At 37.0% G+C, this 17,367-nt stretch overlaps 1 long non-coding RNA gene across 1 annotated transcript; it reads right to left on the reverse strand.

The window, feature by feature from the left end:
* Window positions 1-3,592: 3,592 nt before the first annotated feature.
* On the reverse strand, window positions 3,593-10,499 carry LOC127856641 (uncharacterized). Its single transcript, XR_008038154.1, has 3 exons — window positions 10,442-10,499; window positions 8,986-9,250; window positions 3,593-3,739 (listed from the first exon to the last, which is right to left on the reverse strand). It is a non-coding gene; the product is annotated as an uncharacterized LOC127856641 (long non-coding RNA).
* Between the last annotated feature and the right edge of the window lie 6,868 nt (window positions 10,500-17,367).

Genomic DNA, 17,367 nt, shown 5'->3' on the forward strand with positions numbered 1-17,367 from the left:
GAGCCCTAAGGAACACTCCGGGTCCAAGCATAATGCAGCCTCAGTTGATAAAGCCCAGGGGCACACTCCGGGTCCAATCATAATGCAGCATCAGTTAAAGGATCACAGGGCCATTATGCGGGTCCGACCTTAAAGCAGCTTCAGTGTAAAGAGCCCTTGGGCACTTTCTGATTTCAGCACAATGGAGCCTAGGGGCACATTTCGGTTCAAAGCTGAATGCAACCTCAGTTGAAGGAGCCCAAGGGCACTTTCCTGGTCCGAGCATAATGCAGCAGCAGTTGAAGAAGCCCAAGGGCACAATCCAGGTTCAAGCATAATGCAACCTAAGTTGAAAGAGCCCAGGGAACAATCCGGGTCCAGTCAAAATACAGCATCAGTTGAAGAAGCCCAAGGCCACACCCCGGTTCTAAGCATAATGCAGCCTCAGTTTATGGAGCCCATGGTACATAGTCCGGGTCCAATAATAATGCAGCCTCAGTTGAAGGAGCCCAGCGGCACTCTCTGGATCCAAGCATAATGCAGTCTCAGTTAAAGGAGCCCATGGATCACACTCCGGGTCAAAGCATATTGCAGCCTCAGTTAATGGAGCCCATGGGTATCACTCTGGATCCAATCATAATGCAGCATTAGTTGAAGGAGCCCAAGGCCACAGTCCGGGTCCAATCATAATGCAGCCTAGTCTATGCAGTATCAGCTGAAACAGCCCAGGCCACATTCAAAGTTTAATCATAATGCAGCATCAGTTGAAGGAGCCCATGGCCACACTCCGGGTCCAATCATAATGCAGCCTCAGTTGAAGGAGCCCATGGCTACACTCCTGGTCCAATCATAATGCAGCATTAGTTGAAGGAGCCCAGCGGCACACTCCGGATCAAAGCATATTGCAGCCTCAGTTGAAGGGGCCTAGCGGCACTGTCCGGATCCAAGCATAATGCAGCATCAGTTGAAGGGGCCAAGGGGCACAATCCAGGTCCAACCATAATGCAGCAATAGTGTGAAAGGAGCACAGGATCACGCTCCGGGTCCAATCATAATTCAGCATCAGTTTAAGGGGCCAAGGGGCACACTCCAGGTCCAATCACAATGCAGCATCAGTTTAAGGGGCCAAGGGGCACAACCCAGGTCCAATCATAATGCAGCATTAGTGTAAGGAGCACAGGATCACGCTCCGGGTCCAATCATAATGCAGCATCAGTTGAAGGAGCCCTGGGCCACACCCCGAGTCCAATCATAATGCAGCATCAGTGTAAGGAGCCGCAGGGTAACACTCTGGGTCCAATCATAATGCAGCATCAGTTGAAGGAGCCCATGGCCACACTCTATGTCCGAGCATATTGCAGCCTAAGTTGAAAGAGCCCAGGGGAAAAATCCGGGTCCAAGAATAATGTAGTATCAATTGAAGGAGCCAAAGGCCACACTCCAGGTCCAATCATAATGCAGCATAAGTTGAAGGAGCCCAGGGGAATATTCCGGATCCAATCATAATGCAGCATCAGCTGAAACAGCCCAGGCCACATTCCCGGTCCAAGCAATATGCAGCCTGAGTTAAAGGAGCGCATGGGGCGCATTCCGGGTCCAATAATAATGCAGCCTCAGTCGAAGGAGCCCAGCGGCACTCTCTGGATCCAATTATAATGCAGCGTCAGTTTATGGAGCCCAGGGGAACACTTCGGGTCCAACCATAATGCAGCATCAGTTTATGGAGCCCAAGGGCACACTCCGGGACTAAGCATAATGCAGCCCCATGCGTCGAAGAATCTCGTTTAAACTTCGAAATACGCACACATCACGCATTGGTATCTAATTGCGTATCTATCTAGGATACTTAACGTAAGAAAATGTAAGTCAGACAATGCTATATATGGCATAAGGGCTAATTCCAACACAGTGGGGTTAGGGATTTTGTTCCGAAAATAAGGGGTTGCTAAGGGATGAAAATTTTGGGGATTAATCTCTAACAATCCGGGTTTTTTAGGGATTAATCCCTAACAATTCCTTCTATGGTTTTTTAGGGATTTTTTGGGTTGAAAACGTATTATTTGGGATTGTAAGGGATGCTAGCACTCTGCGCATGCGTACGGGTTAAAAGGCGGAGTTTATAATGTGAGCTTTTGCTAGGACTGCGCATGCGTAGGGCTTAAAAGGCGGAGTTATTATCGCGAGCTGTAACGCGCGATCATTTCTCCGCCTTTTCAGCCCTACGCATGCACAGTACTTTAATGTATAAAAGCAACGATCTGTAAATAAACAAAGATGGGAAACATCAATTCGGACCAATAAAAAGTATCTGGAATTCGCGCTACGAAATCGAGATCAATATCACGTGACATCAATCGAGCAGCCGCTAGTCTCACTATGTTATCTGGCGATATCATTCGCCACTGCAGCGGGTCTGTCGCTTGATTCCAATACACAACATTTCATTACTTCGCACAATAGAACAGAAAACATTATAAACATGAAAATGTTTCGATATTAATAGCAGCGTTGATAAATTAAACGTGATTTAAATATAAAACATAATAGATTTGAAAACATGAGTCTCTGAACCAATATTAAGCAATGAAACGTAAGAATGGTATTTAAGGCCGAGATAGCATTTTAACAAGTACACCTTTCAATTGCCTTAAATTATTTTTTTTCTTTCTGGAAATAATGTATCAAGAATAAGTATAAAAGTGACATCAATATCTACAGTCTATAACTTTAACTTTAATATTTTCGCGGGTATTAAATAACAATACTTAGAGAGATTATCGGCGAAGTTAGACTATTTAAAAGCATATTTATACGTCTTATGTACATGTCATTTAAAAGGTAATATACAATGTACAAGAATAAGATTTTTTAATGTGAACAGTCTCGGAGATATTCATTACCGATGCATGTTTTTTTTATTGAAAAGTACATATCCGCCTTTGCCTAAAACTTAACTATTTCTAAAATAACATTTTATGTTGGAACATTTAGAGGAAATATGAAAAGCTATGGCCGAAAACAAACTAATTTATATTAATCTGTTCTGGTGATGTTCTCTATATTTCCTAAACTGATATATTTCTTTATTAAATTTTCCAAATCAAGTGTTAATTTTAGAATAAACTATTAAACAGAAAACAAATATATTGATTTTAGTTTCGTTTATAACGTAAAAATAATATTAGCAATACACTAAACATTTTGAATACACTACTCTTCAAGGGATGTCCCCAATGTGGATTAAGTGTGTTAATGTATGTGACACCACATGTCTACGCATGTGTTGATAAGATTATCACGATAAGATTATTGGAATCTCGTCGCCGGGCGTGCACACCCAATAAAACTAATGTTTGTTTATTTATAAATCTTTGATCATCATCAAACATTTTTACTGCAAACAATTGGTGTGAATAAACTGTTAAACATTGTTACGTGTGATAATGTTCTCATAATTATGAGAAAATTTATTATTCTCTATTCTCAAAATACTATTAAATTCTCCTCATCTTTATCAACCATATCATCATCATCCTATTAACATCATTATCATTATCGTACAAATAATAACCCAAATACAAAATACGAGTGATTGCATGTATTTGACAGGACTTCGACATTTAAATGCAAAATAAAATTCTTCTGACGCCCGTATATGTGTTCCATGTTCAACATAGATCGCCCTCAATGGCACCGCTCAGTTGATTAATCTCGAGAAGACTGTAGACGGGGTAACATCCTTGTTCAGATATCTAAAGAACTGAAACGATACTATTTAAATGATGTAAGGCATATCATTATTAATAACTAACACGCACATGTGTGACATGTGAAAAGTACAAATATGTTCATAACAATTCGATGCCCATCAATCACGTTAAGTTGCTTGAATATTATAAAGGACGTGGTTCACTAACCACCAAAAAGCGCCCAACCTCAGATTTTCCCAATATTTATGCTGTAGTGATTGCAATATGTCTAAAAAAAAATTAAATGACGTTCGTTTTGCAATATACTTAACTACGACGTCAAAACTGGTGAATAAACAAGCCCTAGTAACACAACGAAATGGCGTTCATTTATGACATCATTTAACATGCCGTTATAGCGCTTAATTACGTTTGCACTTAAGCTTCATTTTCCACTGTCAAAACATTGTCTAGATCGATCCATATCAGATTTTTTGGTAAAAAAGGCCGATTATAGATTTCCATTTCATTATTGGTTATATTTCTCGTATATTTTGTCAATTTCTTTCGGTAAGAAGCATTAAGCGAGTAGAATAAACAGTCAACTTGTGTATGTGAGAAAAATCGGTATTTACATGCGTCCCAGTTTCCGGTCAAATACATTTGAAGGTGTAAGTCTCTTTCATTGAATATCATGAAAATAAAGCCTATTTCATTTCATATATTTATGAAGAGTTACAAGATAAATAGAATATTATTATACTGAGTTGTGGCAAGACACTCTAGTGCGTTCAGTTACAGAGAACTTTCGCGAACGTTCGCTATTGAACGATCGGTTTGCCGCGAACGTTCGCGAACCGAAGCGAACCCTCTTGGGAGGTAGTTCGCTAGCGAAACCAAAGTCTAGTGCGGTCAGTTACGCTCGAGTGATCATTGTCGACTCGGGTACTACTTACATGTACCCCGGGTACTCTTAAGTATACTTACATGTACCCCGGGTACGGTAAATATACTTAATCGTACCCGGTCGATATTAGACTGTACCCGAGTTGAATTCCCATCCAAAATCCGATGTCGTTAAAGCGCTACCGATTATCTTAAGCAAACTTCTTAAAAAAACTGCATCAACATGCTTTTTGGGTACGAGTTTCAATAATATAAAGGCCATTATACAGAAAATTAACATAAATGTAAATATAATTAATTTAAAAAGCCGACAATGACCGATTTAGCGTTAAATTTCCAGGGTACGTTTAAGTATATTTTCCGTACCCGGAGTACATGTAAGTATATTTAAGAGTACCCGGGGTACATGTAAGTAGTACCCGAGCCGACAATGACCAATCGAGCTTCAGTTACAGCGAACGTTCGCTATAGTTCGCGAATGTTCGCTATAAAATGCTCGGTTCGCCGCGAACGTTCAGCCAGGTCGGACCTCAAAGACCTCGTGAAGAGGCCGGTAGGATCTGTAAATAAACTCTGATTCAAACACACGAACGTTCGCGAACCGAAGCGAACCGTTTCGGGAGGTAGTTCATTTTGGGGTGTTCTTTATCTTGTCAGAAAGATGATTATAGAGATCTTAAAACTGGGCTCGATTTAGCTTCGTAAGTGACTGACAATCTGCATCACTTAAATTGTCAAAATTCAAACGTTTTGAATGTTGCTGATAAAGCTTTCTATTTTTTTGTAACAAGTCGTTGACGCCTGTTCTATTCATTTGAGATGTTTCTGTAATAGTCTTCATATCCTTTATTGCTGCCTCGGCTAATATTCCTTCATAGACGTGAGATGGACAACATCTGGAATCCGCGGGAATTATAATATTGTGATCTAAAAAGGCGGATAAACGACCGTCTGCTGGCAGTGAGATCAGTTTTGGACCTGGGCGCTTACATACAAAACATCTCAAATGGCTTCTTATGGTTGATGGAATTTTCAGAGTGATCTGAGGAAAGGAAAAGAAAGATCGTGTTCTAGAGCAAATTGCGACATATGAATAGCAAGAACAACCGCACAATTAGGTATTATTACTTGTTTTCCACAAAGTCTGTGGAAGGCATATTGATAACTTTTCTGTTAAGCAATGTTCAATACCCAAGCTATAACGGTGCAGTAACGTCCCTTGTAATGGATGCACGTGTGATTTGTTATCTGACAAAATCTGGATTATTTAAGCCGAATTTAATCATGGGTGTCGATTTAATGACATATAGACAGCGGGTGGGATGTTTTACGATGCCACGACGTGACCGGAGTCGTATGCATGGGATAACAATGTCGAGGAGTAAAGTTTCTTTGTGCTTGAGGTTAGCCATCGTGCTAGCCATGCTCGTTGTTACATGTGGGACGACCGAAACAAACCCTGGGCCGAGGTCTAACAAAAACTCCGCCGAACCAGTACCATTGTCGCAGAGTCGCCAGCACCGTAGTAGTAGTGGGCGCCAGACTACATTGTCTGCAAATGAGCATGGTGTCTTGGGGGTAGAACCAGCCGGAGAAAAGGACTTGTTCGGTCTAATAATGTCACTGAAATCTGACTTCAATAAAGGTATGGCGGACATTAACTCTACTTTCTCTTTATTTAACTCAAAAATTGATGATGTTTCGTCAGTATGCAGTGAGTTAAAGTCTGATAATGATCGATTACGTACTGACAACAAAATATTAAAGGATAAATTGAATAAACTTGAGTTGTCCGTTGAAAAGCTCGAAAATCAAGAACGACGTAAAAACTTGTTTATTGATGGGTGTGCAGGTGACCGAAACGAATCAATGTCCACTACCGAAGTCACGGTTCGTCGGTTCTTATTCAATACACTATGCCTACCAAATGTTGACACATTATATATTGAAAATACACAGCGCACTTCCCGAGGTGGGACTAACACTAAACCTACTATTCTCGTACGCTTTGGGTGGACCAGAGACAGGGACCATGTTCTTAGCGCTGCATGCGACAAATTGAACAATCAATCAGATACCAAGGTACACGAAGATTTCTCGCCCCGAGTCCGAAAACATCGCTATGAATTAGGAAAGCGCATGATTGAAGCACGAAAACGTGGTGAATATGCCGTTGTGCGATCTGATAAACTGATTATCGATGGCAATGTGTACTGCTATGATGAAAACACGAATGGCATTAAATTCATTCGTAAATACTACACAAGGTCAACACGTAGTCGAACACATGGTGACCTTTCCCAACAGCAAACTACGTCACTCCCGAATAGTCAGCGCAACCAATCCGAGCAGCGTGTTCACCCAGGCGAGGAGCGCGAACACGAGGATTCCGTCCACCCAGGCGAGGAGCGCGAACACGAGGATTCCGTCCACAGCGACCCGGAATAGGATAGCGGCCGAAGCCTATTGAATCGTGGCACGATTTTCACGGATAGCTACAGTGACAATACAGATGTGTCTTTGCAGGCAAAATTAAATCTTGACTTTTTAAGTTGGAATATAGCTGGGCTGAAAAAACATACTGATAACCATGAACTGTTAACTTTTCTCTTACAGTTTGACATAGTACATCTAAGTGAAACTTGCATGTCAAGCAACAAAGTCTATAGTCTGTATTAGAAATTATCAAAAACAATATGGATATTTTCATTTTCATGAGTGTTTTAAATTGTTTGATTCTATGGTTAAACCTATTCTACTCTATGGTTCAGTGATATGGGGTTTTAAATTTTCGCCTATAATTGAACGTGTTCAAACGCACTATTGTAAATTGTTTCTTGGTGTTTCACGCTCGACAAACACAGATATGGTCTTAGGTGAATGTGGCAGATTACCTCTTTATGTTGATTATGTAAGTCGTTTTATCAAATACTGGTGTAGAATACTCCAAATGAGTTCAAATAGGTATCCTTAACAAACCTATATTATGTTATATGATCTTGACTCAGTAGGTAAGCATACATGGGCATCAGAAGTAAGAATAATCCTTTGTAAGTACGGTTTTGGACTTGTTTGGCTTTCTCAAGACATCGGAGACATTGATAGTTTTATACATTGTTTTAGGCTTAGAGTATCAGATTGCCTTAAACAAGACTGGAGAAATCATATTGACTCTTCTCCTAGATGTGATCACTATAAACATTTTAAATCTTTATTAGAGACTGAAAAATATGTATTAATGGACTTGCCTTTTTCTCTTCGGAATAGCTATGCCAAGTTTCGATGTTCTAGTCACAAATTTGCAATTGAAACAGGAAGACACTTTGGTATATCAAGAGCTGAGCGGTTTTGTACATACTGTTTAAACCACAATATCGCTGTTGTTGAGGATGAGCACCATGTTTTATTTGACTGTAAAAAGTACTCAGATATACGCTCATTCTATTTGCCTAATATACAACCTAATCATTTTACAGTTGGTAGATTTTACAATTTACTAAACTCTGGAAGAAATTATGAAATTTTAGCTGTTTGTAAGCTGATAAATAATATAATGAGAAGATAGTATTAATATACTGAAGATAAGTAATACTTATGATCAAGTACACCCTTCGTAGTATGTCAACTTTGTAACCACTTTGTTTGCATTTGAACCATTGTTTAGTTATATATAAAACTGTTTATTTTTTATTTTTTGTTCCGACTCTGTCAGATAACAATTATTAATGTATGTACATATATGCTTATATTCAAGTCAGTATATATGCATTTTGTTATGGGCCGGTGGCCTTGAATCAAAGACAGAATAAACTTTACTTTACTAATCGCTAATTGCTTGTTACCTTTTTTCGAAAAGTATGAATTTCAGCTTGTTGCAAGCTGACGATACGTGGTTTTTTAACACTGCATAGGATTTAAGATTCCTTTATATACTATTTCAGACGGGGTAATCACGTGATAGACAAGATGGCGACGTCCATACCGAAACAGTTATTTTTCGCCGTTTTATACTTCTGTTTATTTTTTAAATGACGCTCACTTTCCAGCCATATCAGTAAGAAGGTGATTAGCGTTTACTTCGTATTTTAATTCGCTTTATATCTCGACTTTACTCGGTGCAAATTTTCTTAGTGGAGCCCTAATTAGGTCATCCCGCTAAGAAATTTTGCACCGAGTAAAGTCGAGATATAGAGCGAATATTACCTCGAAATAAAAGCCAGTGAGTAACTTTCTTCCCAATATGGCTGGAAAGTGAGCGAAATAAAAAATAAATAATACAAGTAGTAAAGGGTATAAAACAACGAAAAATACCTGTCTCGGCATGGACGTCGCCATCTTGTTTGTCACGTGATTACCCCCTCTGTATTTTACAGCGGTAAAAACACTGTAATTAGATCTAAGGGCTACCTACTGATAATGGACTAAATGGCTGTCTGGATGTAGATGGTTGGGGTTGGTCATCCGGGTCATTGCTGATGTTGTCTGAACATTGCCTAGGCTTTGGGGCATTCTTGTAGCTTTTGACACGACATGGAAGACAAATGACATCACTGTCTGTTGGATCTACAGCAGGCAAGACCTTTCGCAGATAGTTATTAACAGTGTCAGTCAATGGGCGACAATCTTTTGGTTTTACACGCTTATTGCAGCAAATGCATTTGTAGTCTTTCACCATCCTAAAATTAAAATAAGATTTAGAAAAAATAATCTACGCGGGTACGACCTCGGATAGCTTGGACATAGAGCAAAAGAATATGAGTATCTTACCCACTACGCCACGGTGATCAATAAGAGTGGAGAGTATACAATATAGTTATAGTTAACTCATGAGTAAAAATAGATTTGACAGCTATTTAAAATAGATTATACTTTCAGCTTCAAAAACACACAATTAATATCGCAATTATGAATATATTAATAACATATGTATCGTAATGTATACATCGTCCAAAATCAGCACTTTTTCGATATAAAACGACCAGACTGTACATACTGAACCCCGACCTGTGTGCTTGTGATTTTCGTTCGTCTAATACAATAGAGCACGTCTCAATTAGTTTACTTACAATCTTTTTTATAACCAGAAGCTGATCAATGTGGCCATCACGCATACAGTATTTAAATTGTTGCTTTCGTACATTAAAACAACACTTTTTGGTGTATACAGATAGCTGAATTGCTTTCAAAATGTGCCAAGTAAACATTTCAAAGAAATAGCAGAAAATCTTATTTAACAATATAAATTCAATGTTTGTATTTTCTCCCTTGAAAAGGGATAGTATCGCTTGATCAAAGATCTTTAAATAAACGTGTTTATTAATAGATCTTTGTTTGCACTGATATTGGAGAACAAATTATAACTCTATTTACACACGCAGAAAACGACATATTCCACCATCACATTAATGTATTTACGTCATCTTAACGTTAATATTAAGCAAAGTTTCATTTTAACTCTAATTTGTTTCCAAATACTCAATTTATATAAATATTCGGTAAATACTTATGTACAGTGGAAAATTACCTCCCTTTAATGACCCCAAATACGGCCCTCGTACAAACGCATGCGTAGATCAAAAATGTTTTGTTGGTACTTGTTTGTAAATGAAGAACCCAGGATGTATCAGTACCTTATTTATAAAATGTTTCGTATTATTAAGAAAGTTATTAAACAACACATAATTCGTCCGAGAACTACTCGCTAACCAGTATACATCTTCTTTAACAATGCAAACGTTCATGATTGCTCGAATGGATTAATTATATCATAATCAAACGATATAGTAAGCCATAATTGTGGATAATGACATGGGTAAACCATTGTGTTTTGAATAGAAAAATAATTGTTTATCTAAATGCTAACTTACCTTCAAGATATCGGTTATCTCCGACTTTGGAAATCGCGTCGTCTGCACTTTGTCTTTGATTACATTAGATACCGACGCTATTCGTACCCAGTTATTTTCGAATGACGCGTACACAAGATCGTTTCGTAAAGCTTCTTTTTTAACATCGACATTGATAAGATCATTATTTTTCCATTTCAGACTTAAAACCTCTAATAAATTTCGGAAATAAGTGGTATTTTAAGCATTGTTTTTGATATTATAAGGTTAAACAGATAGGTTCAATCGAGCATGGTGGGTTCTCGGAGATCAGCACTGGGTTACACATTTGTTTAAAGTTAGATACGAGCGCGCAATAACACCACCACAAAAATATAGCATTTTGTCTTGAGTTGTTTTTATAAATTTTTAAGACAAAGTGTGTGATGGTGTTCTCGCGCGCTGACAGTTTATTTGTTGATGAAACGAAGAAATTTAGTGTAAATTCGCCATTTTCTTGTGTGTGATGTACTTTTATCATGATTTTTTTTACAATTGAAAACACGGCACACTTATAAACTTTTACTTTTTGTGCAATTTAAATGTCATAGAAGATAAATAAAAAATAAAAAAATTGACATTTTTGAAATTTTGATTTCATTGACTTTTTTGGGCAAATTTTGTGGGTTAGTGAACCATGTGAAACATTAATTAGATTCAAGAAGCTGCATTATCTGCAAGATTCATCCTTCTACACCAATAAAGAGAAGTGTACATGACTTCTGCATATGACGAATTTGTTTTAACGGCTATACTTAAGTTAACCGACGTCAACATCTTACCAGTCACACCAAAACGAAAAAAATAAGTAATCGTACAATAAGAATATCTTTTAAAATTAAACGTTAATAATGTTAGAAAACAACAAAGTATAACACAGACATTTAAAGATACCAATATTTCAATAAATATGCTGGAAGTACTCTCCAGGAAGTGTGAGTCTCAAACATGAAACACATACCTTAAAAATCCACAGTAAACCACAATATGAAGTAAAAGATTAATAAAATAATCAATAAAACTTAACTGCTTCGGACTTAAATGAAAATACACCCATCGACTTTGTCAGTAAAGGAATTGGTTCGTGTTTAGATCCCATCTCACATGGACTAAAAACCGATTTGAATAAACTTAATATCGACTTTATAATTGCAAAATTATAAATGTAAAAGTATTGTAACCGAGTATTTAGACACACATATGTTCAGTAAGGGCGGACGGGCGGGTAGGGTTATCACCCTTTCGTTTTCCTGTTCCATTATTTATGCCTGTCAAATACACGCTTGAATGGCGACTCAGTAGATTTGCAAATCATATATACCCCAAAACAAAAACCTCGTGCACTTTCGCGCCAAATCTTAAACACAAAACCCGTGCATTACTCGCGCTAAATCATTATCATAAGCTCTGTTCTTAATAACATGTATAAAACCATACTATACCGTATTTATCAAACCAAGAATAGTTTCATTTAAATGCAAATGGTGAGCAATTAATTACTTATGGCGAGTAAGTTGTGAAAACAATTACCTTTAACAATTTTACGCAGTAGCAATTTAATTTCAGTACAGGTTTATTTCATCATGTCCCTTTATAGAACTGATTTACACCGTTTTTTACAGCAACGTGATAATATGAAACATATCTTGTATTGTTATAAACTGCGACATTATATGTGGGGAGCTTCACTTTTTTGCAATAAACATGTACTATTAAGCAGCATAGCGCCCTTTTTGAAGGGATATTATATTCTGATGTTATCTAATCGACTTACCGGTTCGCAATCCATTTTACTCTAAATGGCGGGTGCACACAGCAGCGGATAATATGCCAGGTTAAAAATAGATTTAACATCCGGTGATGCTGATTTTGACACCCGACGAATAAACATTTATGAATGAAAGGCTTCATGAACGTTGACGTCGCTCTTGGTTACCAGAAAAATTCCCACGCACGGATTTCAACCGTCATCGTTTACAATCAATTAAGTGCACAAGTACTGGAATTTGTATAGCGTTTTTTAAAGGTGCATGTCCAGCGCGTGTTCTGGGAAAACAGGGCTCAATGTATAATTTTGTTCAACTCCATAATATTTATATCAAATCTGTGTTAAAAAAATGTCGGTGAACATTATCCCGGTGTTAATCTTTTGAAAATATTGAGGCGTTCATTAATTATGGATCTAAAACGGAGCATTAATCCGCATATAAAAAAACACCGGGCGTATTGCATATTAGTTCGGAGACATGAAATTAGTTCGAAAGAAAGAAATAAGAGGTTCAATTTCTTTATAAGCAAGTCTCGATGCACACGATTACGCTCTTACGTCTCATATATATTTGACTCTAATGGATCTTGGCAAATACCTAGTGTTTTTGTGTTGCTTAATCTATATTAAGGTATGCATCAATATGGACTTTAAGCAGCATAGCATGACTCCCAAATGACCAACAAGTCTTTCATATGTGAAAGAGATTGACACGAAATACCTACCCATATATAATAAAGTGTATATGTGTACTTCAATATTATAGTTTTATAGCATTTTATGTGGTGCAATATAAGTGTTTTCTTAATCATTTTTCTGTAGAATTATAAAAATGCTGTACACAAAACCTGCCGACCAACTGAATCAATTCATTCACCGATTTTTAAGAAGATGGGTTGTGGGTTGGCTGATGTACGCGATAATATATTGTTTATCAGCCCTTTCAGTAATATTTTAATTAATTAAATATATTGTATTACATGTCGACCTTATTCCGATATGAAACTTTCTTTAACCATTATTTAACTGTCTTTTCAGATGATGAAGGTTAAACGGCGATAATATGTGCATACATATATTTATTGTGATTTCACTTATTACGGAAACATAATATATAAAAGACATTTTGAATTCAAATCTGCGATAGAGGCGCACACGCATTCTTTTCAAGGTGGATGTCCTCATTTTTAATTAAGCGTGTACTGGTATGCCTGTGCCACCACATGACGGCACATGTGCAGATAAGATAAGATGCGTCATCTTTATCACTTGACTGAAATATCGGTTGCCGCATTAGGTGCAGCACGGCAAATATTACGTATAATCCAACTTGTACCGTGTTAAAAACACATACAGTTTCGTTTTCGATTCTTCGGTGTTAATACACACAATTTTTGTGTTGAGTTTACAAATGACGTGTATTTTAGGCTATGAAACACTATGATGTATGCAGCTTATAAATTGTAATATGTGTGTGTGTTTGTAATTCAGAGTTTATTTACAGGTCGTCGCTGAGTCTTCAAAACTACATGATGTGCTCTTCAGGGGAAAATATTTAATTTTGAGCTAAAGTAGGTCAAGTTTACCTCGGCTGCCCGGGTGTTCGCCAAAGAAATAATTTTGATCCAAAAAGACCAGTGCGTGATGACAAATGAGACCTTAATGTGCACTAGTATACAATTTATTAATTGTATTATGCACAAAACCGACAAATTGAAATCCTCATCTAAAAATAGTTGTCTACGCCCCGCCTACTCGTTTACGGCAGCGATTAACTCCGCCTTTTCATCCGTATTCCCCGCTGACATCGACTGCGAATGTGTAGAGATTAATTAATCCCTTGAAGAGATGAATTCATCCCTTGCGCTGAATTGACATGACGCCGCCTGTCAATCAAATCCTTATCTAAGAATTGATCTACCAATCAGCGATCGATTAATCGGGCGCGCGAGTTAGCAACGAACTGTCCGCCATTTCCTAGACAAGCTATGTCTAGGTTCAATTTTATTTCAACGAGTTTCTTTTGTTTTCCTCTTTAAAAAAACGTAGATTAAAATGGTAAAACGGTGTCAATGGGGATTATGTAACTCGAAAAATCGATATCCTGACAGATTAGTTGGTGGCATTGAATTTGTATCGTTTCCAAAGCCGAAAAGAGATCTTGAGAAATGTAAGAGATGGATGAATGCAAGCGGTCGTCATCACGAAGAACTGAACGTCAACACTGTCAAAGACAATTACAATATCTTATTATCGAATATACTAGCAGATTTAAATAGTTTATGTTGTTGATCTGATTATGACATAATAGTTCATGTATTTAATTGTTTTGTCAGTTACTAGGTGATAAATAGAAGCAAGGTTCATCTGCATTACTTTAAAAGAAGTAAAACCCGAGCATGAAGCCTAATTCATGCTGTTTTATTACTCTGATAGTAATGCACTTTATTGTCATTATACATGTTATTTGAAGGTGATATCTTATTTTAATAACAGTATCTACACATGTGCAGACATGTGATGTCACCACTGAACGCTTTAAATCCATACTTGGAGAACGAATGCCTAGTTCTCATTTTTTTCCAACGAGTTTCGTTTATTTTGTTTAAAAAAAACGGAAATGAAATATCGCAAAACGGTGTAAATAGGGATTATGTAACTCTGACATTCGGTGTCCAGAAAGATTTCCAACGCGGAAATGCGGTCTTGACAAGAGCAAATGGAAGCTTCTAATGTGTAGATGTTTATTTCAAAAACTGGAAATGTCATATAAGCAATTACTAAGCATTATTAAGTATGAATTACATAACGTGTGCATGTCAAATAACAGAGAATATTGGTACCCACTTTGCGTTACTTAACGAAATCCCCGTTATTAATCGAGTTTTTGTGTGTGTCAGAAACAATTGAAAACTATTTTATGTTACTATTTTAATAAAAACGTATCAATAATGCCATTATATAAGAGTTATTGTTACTGATATAACCAATAAATGCGGTAACTTGGGGGAAGTCGGTACCTGCGCGTGGGTCTGATACTGGTAGCTTTATTAAGTACTTCATTGTCTGATATAAATTAGCGATATAAATAATCATACAACGCTAATTTATATCAGACAATGACCAAACTGATTGTGTTGTGCACTTTCAATGATAGTGATTGATGAATGTCAAACAGCAATGTTATAATATTATTAATATCACTTTTATACGTAATAACATGTGGGATTTAGGTACCCACTCGGCGTCAGAAAGCGCGTGAAACTTCAACGAAATCGCAGTTGTAAAGCGATATTTCGTGTCAAATACACTAGGGAAAATGTTTCGTTAATATTTTCGTAAATAACATGGGTAAATACTGGTGTATAAGTGTTAATTTATTGCTAATAACACCATTACACGTAGTAACAGGTTCGATTTCGGTAAGCGCGCAAGCGTTTGAGAGCGTGTTTAATGTACCGAAAAAAAACGTTAAAATTAGCTGATGTTCTCTATAAACTTATATTTTTGCATTTGCATAATAACTAAATGACACAACCCCCTTTTACAAGTGTTATATGGTGTGAAAAAGTCCATAAACATCATCCGGAATATCGCGTAAATCTATATGCAATCTATAGGCAAAGAAGCCATTTTGGTGTTAGCTTGTCTAGGTTTGCTACCCGCTGAGGCACGTGATTTAGTGGGAGGAGCGATCATCGTCCATGCGTCATGTCAATTGCGATGAATTCACTGACTAATGGGGTTATTTACCCTCGGGACTTCGGTTAAAAACCATTGCCCGAGCACACTGCTTAACATAAAACTCTGCATAAAAAAGCCGAAAACGGCCATAAAATGGACAGCCCGATTTTACTGGGCTGTACCATTGGTATAAATATAAAACTTTGCAGTGTTGGTGCGGTGCCTTAATACAAATCTATAGGTTTAAAAATATCTAACATTTATAAGAAGCGTTAAAAAGACGCAGTGCTTTACAATGAATGGGCCTAACGCTGTTTAAAAAGCGGCGTTTTTATTGGTTGATGTACTTTTAAAAAGCTGGCGCGGATTGGCCGAAATTTATTATTAAGGATTGCAAGTAGGTCAATCCGTTTAAAAATAGATTTTCCCACGGCTGACGATGTACTTTAAGAAAAAGTAAACAATAATAGTTTAGATGCAAAAATATAAATGAAAGAAAAGGATGAATTAATCCAAAAGAACTTGGAGTTGTTTTATAGTATTAGATTACTATGTTTTGTTATGTTACTGTACTTATTATTTATTATTATCATTAATATGATGTTGTTATTGTATGTTATTGTTTGTATTGTTTTTAAGGAGGAGAGAGAAAGAATAGCCCAATTTTTATAAGTAAAGATGGTGAAAACACACATACTGTTGTATGTGGCATCATCATTTCAGTATATACTGCAATGGGTTTGTTGGAGTCTTTAAACTTTGTGATCTGTGTTTTAAATGTTTGAATCCAAATAGGACTATTTTAATATAATACTTATAGAAAAAGGGATACACAGATGTGTAATATGTTTGTGTAACAAAATAATAATATTTGAGGGTTTTCCAGATCACAAAGTGGTTGAACATTGCCACAATATGTTTACATACATAGTCAAGTACCATTTTTATGTGTATATTTAAAGTTTAAACTAAATGCCACACAACAAGATCTAATCATAGGAGGGATATGTTTATATCTATGAACATTAATTAATAGGGATGCCAGAGCCTGATTTAACAGCTCTCAAATGTGGAGTGGAGCTGCATGTGTAAATGCAATTATATGAGAAGGAAAGGAAAAAAAAGACAATATATAATAACACATAGGGAGTGTAACTCTCAATTATATATTAATATTGCAATTGAGTATTGAGTTGTTAAAAAAGTAATGAGTACAAGCTTATGTGTGTGGCTCAATGTTGAACACTTGCAGACAGGGAATATAGCCGTAATGCTCCAACATAAGACCCTGTCTGTATGGAACTTAAGGAGGATTGGGCTATGGAGAACAAAGGTCCCCCCAGAGTGGCATTAAAACAATATTTAAAAGTGGGTTTAGTAATAAACCCTTATATGTTAAGGGCAATAACTTACGTGTCTCCAAACGGTCACCTTCATAGGGCCACATAAAAATTAA

The sequence above is a fragment of the Dreissena polymorpha genome, chromosome 13 (assembly GCF_020536995.1).
Source record: "Dreissena polymorpha isolate Duluth1 chromosome 13, UMN_Dpol_1.0, whole genome shotgun sequence".
Lineage (NCBI taxonomy): Eukaryota > Metazoa > Mollusca > Bivalvia > Myida > Dreissenidae > Dreissena > Dreissena polymorpha.